General features: G+C 48.7%; 1 protein-coding gene across 4 annotated transcripts in view; it reads left to right on the top strand.

Annotated features, from left to right (window-relative positions):
• Positions 1-311: 311 nt before the first annotated feature.
• wasf2 (WASP family member 2) overlaps positions 312-6,000 on the top strand; it is a 44,964-nt gene continuing 39,275 nt past the window's right edge. The window contains exon 1 of one of the 4 annotated variants that reach the window (XM_078567444.1): positions 312-387. The gene's annotated coding sequence lies outside the window, so the exon portion shown is untranslated. Of the gene's footprint in view, positions 512-2,472; positions 2,572-2,623; positions 2,756-6,000 lie in introns of those variants that run through there. The other 3 variants (XM_078567443.1, XM_078567445.1, XM_078567446.1) reach the window with 3 other exon arrangements.

The raw sequence follows: 6,000 nt of genomic DNA, 5'->3' as shown, positions 1-6,000 counted from the left end.
GTACCAACATTCCCAGAGGGGAGTCCAAAAAAAATCATCACTATTAATTAAACAGAGAAACGGTTTATATTTTACAGTAGCTATAATTTCAGATATTATAAAAGTTTTTTAAATCAGAGTAAATTTATAACAGGAATTAAAGTGGAAGAGTTTCTTCTTTATATCACATTCAGTTTTCATCCCTTCCCCTTCACTCAGTCGGTAATGCTCTTTCCTGCGTGTAGAGCAGGCATTACGTCACCTACCATTATGGCACTGACGTCAGCTAGATTGACACCGGCTCTGGCCAATCGGCGTCCAGACCCCGGGAAGGAAGTCCGGCGCTGATTAGCATACGGGGGGCGGGCTCAGGCTTTGCTATGTCGGGCTGAGTTATGGCGGCAGGCGGTGAGTCTCAGGGCCGGAGCGCGGCGGTTTGAGGGCGAACGATGGCCGCGGCCCCCGTTTAAGATGCGAATTTGGAAGCGGCTAACGTCGGGAATCGGCTCGAGTGAAGTTCTTGCTGTTTCCGGTAGGGGTTGGGGAGTTTCATTTCTCTCCTGGGTTGAAAGGGCGGGACGGGGGCTGGGCCGGGCCGGGCCGCTGCCAGATTGTGATCACCTTCCCCTCCCCCCCCCCGGCTATAGGAGGCTGGAGCTGAGCCTCACTTCCTGCCAAATAGTGGGTGCAAAACATCCCCTGGGAGTCTCCCAGTGCAAACACTCAGCAACTCGGGCAGCATCGGGGGGGAGGGGAGAGAGGGGGGGATGGGAGAGAGGGGGGAGGGGAGAGAGGGGGGAGGGGGAGTGGTGGGAGGGGGGAGGGGGAGTGGTGGGAGGGGGGAGGGGGAGGGGAGGGAGGGGGGATGGGGAGGGGGAGTGGTGGGAGGGGGGAGGGGGAGTGGTGGGAGGGGGGAGGGGGAGTGGTGGGAGGGGGGAGGGGGAGGGGAGGGAGGGGGGATGGGGATGGGAGAGAGGGGGGAGGGGGAGTGGTGGGAGGGGGGAGTGGGGGGAGGGGGAGTGGTGGGAGGGGGGAGGGGGAGGGGAGAGAGGGGGGAGGGGAGAGAGGGGGGATGGGAGAGAGGGGGGAGGGGGAGTGGTGGGAGGGGGGAGGGGGAGTGGTGGGAGGGGGGAGGGGGAGGGGAGAGAGGGGGAGGGGGAGGGGAGAGAGGGGGGGAGGGGAGGGAGGGGGAGGGGAGAGAGGGGGAGGGGGGGAGGGGGAGTAGGGGGAGGGGGGGAGGGGGAGTGGTGGGAGGGGGAGGGGGAGTGGTGGGAGGGGGAAAGGGGGAGTGGTGGGAGGGGGAAAGGGGGAGTGGTGGGAGGGGGAGGGGGAAAGGGGGAGTGGTGGGAGGGGGAGGGGGAGTGGGGGGAGGGGGAGGGGAGCGAGGGGAGCGGTGGGAGGGGGGGGAGCGGTGGGAGTGGGGAGCGATGGGAGGGGGGAGCAGGGGGAGGGGGGAGCGATGGGAGGGGGGAAAGATTCCCAAATGCTGCTCAACTTTGTAACGCCTGATGCTACTTTCTAAGATGCTTTCAAGCTGCCTCCTGTTAAAGGCAATGGGGGTTTGACTCTGACGTGGGCCCCGCGGCTCATGACCAGCGAAGGCCCCAGGGCACCTCTTCCATGTAGAGTCTGAGGGGGGCACCATGCCCCACATCAAGCGCGGGGCGGGTTCTGGAGTGCAGGCCTCCCATCACCACAGCGGCTCCGGGGATTGTGCCGGTGCTGCTGGCATCCTTTGGCACCACGCAACACCTGGCCAGCTAACCTTCACCTAGGCGGTGAAGGCACATTTGAGGAAAAAGGGGGGGCTCTGCAATGTTTTGCTTGTCATATTGAAAGTTGAACTTATTTGTTTGCGTGTTGAAAGTGTTTCTGCAGCAGTGCCTGGTCTCTTTACTGTACTTTATCAACTGTTTCAACGTTAGGAGATGGAAAGAAATTTTTACCAAAATGATTCTCCTTCAGGCAAGACTTCGCAATGATCAGCCGCTGGTGGCTATTTAAACTTTCATTTTGAGGAAGGGGAAATACTTTGTTCCGGATTGTGGTGAATTGAACCATCCCCACTCACCTTGTTTTGAGGGAGCCATGTAGATTTTCATACCGTACTCCTCAAAATTGAATTATCACTGAGTAGCCTGACATATTTTCTTAAGCAAATGTATTATGTTGCCCTGGCTTTTAGTGTGGTATTTAAAAACAGTTATAGCAATCTGTTCGCAGATATATCTCACTTCCTTTTTTACACTTTGTAAAAAAAAACATTTGTTAATCAATTGGAATGTCATGTCATCTGTTGAATGTATGCATAGCCATTCCAATCATTGAGTCATACTTGGGTGTGTACTCAACTATTCTTGTCTTCCCACAAGTCATTTTTAAAAATTGTTCATTCATGGGATGTGGGCTTTGCTGGCTGGGCCAGCATTTATCGCCCATCCCTAGTTGCACTTGAGAAGGTGGTGGTGAGCTGTTTTCTTGAATCGCTGCAATCCATGTGGTGTTGGTGCAACCACAGTGCTGTTAGGAAGGGTGTTCCAGGATTTTGACAGTGACAGTGAAGGAACAGTAATGTATTTCCAAGTCAGGAAGGTGAGTGACTTGGAGGGGAGCTTCCAGGTGGTGGTGTTCCCATCTGAATGCTCTTGTCCTTCTAGATGGTAGTGGTCATTGATTTGGAAGGTGCTGTCAAAAGGAGCCTTGGCGAATTCCTGTAGTGCATCTTGTAGATGGTACACACTGCTGCTACTGTGCATCGATGGTGGAGGGAGTGAAGGTTTGTGGATATGGTGCCAATCAAACGGGCTGTTTTTGTGAGTAATGTATGTCAACATTACCCACATACAGCAGTGTGAGTAATGTATGTTGAGGGAAGACATTTGAATCTGACTCGCTTTGAGCAGCATATTTTTATTTTTAAAATTAAACTTTTTAAATGTCAATAGTTATGTTTAACCTGTGTGACCTACGTTTTAGAGACTTTTTAAAAAGTTGCAAATGGTAGAAACCTGAAATGTAATTGGAAATCGTGGGAATATACCGCAGTTCGGTAACGTGAAATTTTTTTGTAAAGACTTAATGATTAAGTTAATTGATCTGTCACCAGATCTAAGCTGTTTCGTGATGCCTCTCAATGTTTTTTGTAATTGTGGGTCCATTATTTTCATTCTGGATAATTGAATTACTTTGGAGATGTGGGAGGTTGCAGGACTCCAGTTTCTACCATGTTGAAGATGACAATTGCTTCCAAACAAAGTTGTGTTAAATCATACCTTTATTGCCTTGAACCTCAAGGCTGGGTGGGATTCTACACCAATGTCAAATTTAGGGCTGAATTTTTTTTTTAATTGTCTTGAGGTGGCATTACTTATTGAGCCTTTGTGTTGTGATCCTCACTAGGGATAGAACTTTCCTTTGATTCCTTGCTGTAATTTTATTTCAGTTCTAAGGTTAAGAAAGCATTTCATCGAGCCTTAAAATATTCCTATAAAATATAGGAATATCTAATCGAATGCAACCTATATCTGGCTTGACTTCTGTCAACCCAAAGTTCTGTTGTGTGGTGACATTTGCTAATGTGATGAACACCACTGGGTCAAACTGACCCTGAATTAAGGGATTCCACACCAATATATGTTTAGTAGCACTAGAGGGATGATTTTGTGCTTTGATAGCACTGGAAAATAATCATGTTTGCTAGGAATCGGTTAAAGGAAGGAGGGAAAAGCCAAATATCATTATGCTATCCATTGCAATCTTGCATTCTGTCAAGACTCATGCCCAGCCCACTCTCTGCTAAGGAACATGAGGATGGAATAAAGAAAGACAGACTTGCATTTATGTAGCACTTTTCATGACCATTCAACATCTCAGCAGTGCTTTTCAGGCAATGGAATATTTTTGAAGTGTAGTCACTGTTGTAACAGCACTGGAGTGCTGCTTTCGGCTGCAGTAGAGTGCTTAAGTTGGAGTTTGGTGACTGAGGGAATTTAAGGTTTAATTTCTATCTAAAGTCTAGTCTTTCTTTCATTTAGTAATTAACTAAAAGCTGCTGTTTGGGTTGGAAGAAGGTGAGTTTTAGGCCAACTTTAAAACAGGGTTTATACAGGCTCTGCTTGCAGTTACAACTAGTTAATTAGATAACTAGCTTAAACAGGTTTTCAGAGGCTAGATTCAGAAAGTATAAAAACAGGCCATCTTACAGTGCTGACTTTGTCTGCACTGCAGCGCAAAGCAGCACTCCAGTGGAGTGCTTTAAGTTGGAGTTTGGTGACTGAGGGAGTTCAGTGAGGGGGGAATGATGTGATCCTTTGAGTACTGTGCGTACGGTCAGGTAAGTATTTACTACTTTTATCGCTTGTAGTTTTTAAGGTCTTATTTTGTGGTTCATTGTTTGTAAGGGCTATATTCTGTAATAGCGAGGAGCTGGGAAGAAAGGCCCTAGAGTAATTGATATTATTTGATATTAAGTATCTTCCAAAAGGTTTAATTTAACTTATGGGGGTAGGTCATGGCAGGAGAGCTCAAAGCAGCGGCGTGCTCCTCCTGCTCTATGTGGGAAGCCGGGAACATTTCCAGTGCCCGGGGCCAGCATGTGTGTGGGAAGTGTCTCCAGCTGCAGCTCCTGGAAGCCCGGGTTTCGGAGCTGGAGCGGCAGCTGGGGACACTGTGTAGCATCCACAAGGTGGAGTGTATCGTGGATAGCACGTATAGAGAGGTGGTCACACCGCAGGCTAAGAGTCCACAGGAAGGGAATGGGTAACCACCAGGCAGAGCAAGAGGACTAGGCAGGCAGTGCAGGAATCTCCTGTGGCTATTCACCTGCAAAACAAATATACCGCTTCGGATACTGTTGAGGGGAAAGCAGCAGCAGCCAAATTCATTGCACCACGGTTGGCTCTGCTGCACGGGGGAGGAGTAAAATGTGTGGGAATGCAATAGTTATAGGGGATTCAATTGTAAGGGGAATAGACAGGCATTTCTGTGGCCGCAAACGAGACTCCAGGATGGTATGTTGCCTCCCTGGTGCTAGGGTCAAGGATGTCTCAGAGCGGCTACAGGAAGTTCTGAAAGAGGAGGGTGAACAGCCAGTGGTTGTGGTACACATTGGTACAAACGACATAGGTAAAAAAAAGGATGAGGTCCGAAAAGCAGAATATAGGGAGTTAGGAAGTGAGTTGGTAAGTAGGACCTCCAGGGTAGTGATCTCAGGATTATTACCAGTGCCATGTGCTAGTCAGAGTAGAAATAGGAGGAATACGTGGCTGAAGAGATGGTGTGAGGGGGTGGTTTCAGATTCCTGGGGCATTGGTCCTGCCTCCCCCAGAACCAGACCCAGTACAAACTGGATGGGTTACAAATGGGCAGGACCGGGACTGACGTCCTAGGGGGAATATTTGCTAGAGTGGTTGGAGGGTTTAAACTAAAATGGCAGGGGGATGGGAACCAATGCAAGGAGTTAGAGGAGGGGGAATCAAGGACAAGAACAAAAGACAGAAAGGGGAATAAGAAAAGTGATAGGTAGAGAAATCAAGGGCAAGAATCAAACAGGGCCTCAGTGAAAAATAGTGGGAACGGGACAAATAATGTTAAGAAGACAAGCCTTAAGGCTTTGTGCTTTAATGCGAGGAGCATTCGCAATAAAGTGGATTAATTAACTGCACAAATAGATGTAAACAGGTATGATATAGTCCGGATTACGGAGACATGGCTGCAGGGTGACCAGGGATGGGAACTGAACATCCAGGGGTATTCAGTATTTAGGAAGGACAGACAAAAAGAAAAAGGCTGTGGAGTTGCATTGCTGGTTAAAGAGGAAATTAACGCAATAGTGAGGAAAGATATTAGCTCCGACAATGTGGAATCTGTATGGGTAGAGCTGAGAAACACTAAGGGGCAAAAAACATTAGTGGGGGTTGTATATAGACCCCCAAACTGTAGTGGTGATGTTTGGAATGGCATTAAACAGGAAATTAGAGACACGTGCAACAAAGGAACATCTGTAATTATGGGTGACTTTAA

The sequence above is a fragment of the Cetorhinus maximus genome, chromosome 21 (genome assembly GCF_964194155.1).
Source record: "Cetorhinus maximus chromosome 21, sCetMax3.hap1.1, whole genome shotgun sequence".
Taxonomy (NCBI): Eukaryota; Metazoa; Chordata; class Chondrichthyes; order Lamniformes; family Cetorhinidae; genus Cetorhinus; species Cetorhinus maximus.
Note: the sequence above shows the minus strand (reverse complement) of the source record. Positions and strands in the feature narration are given on the sequence as shown.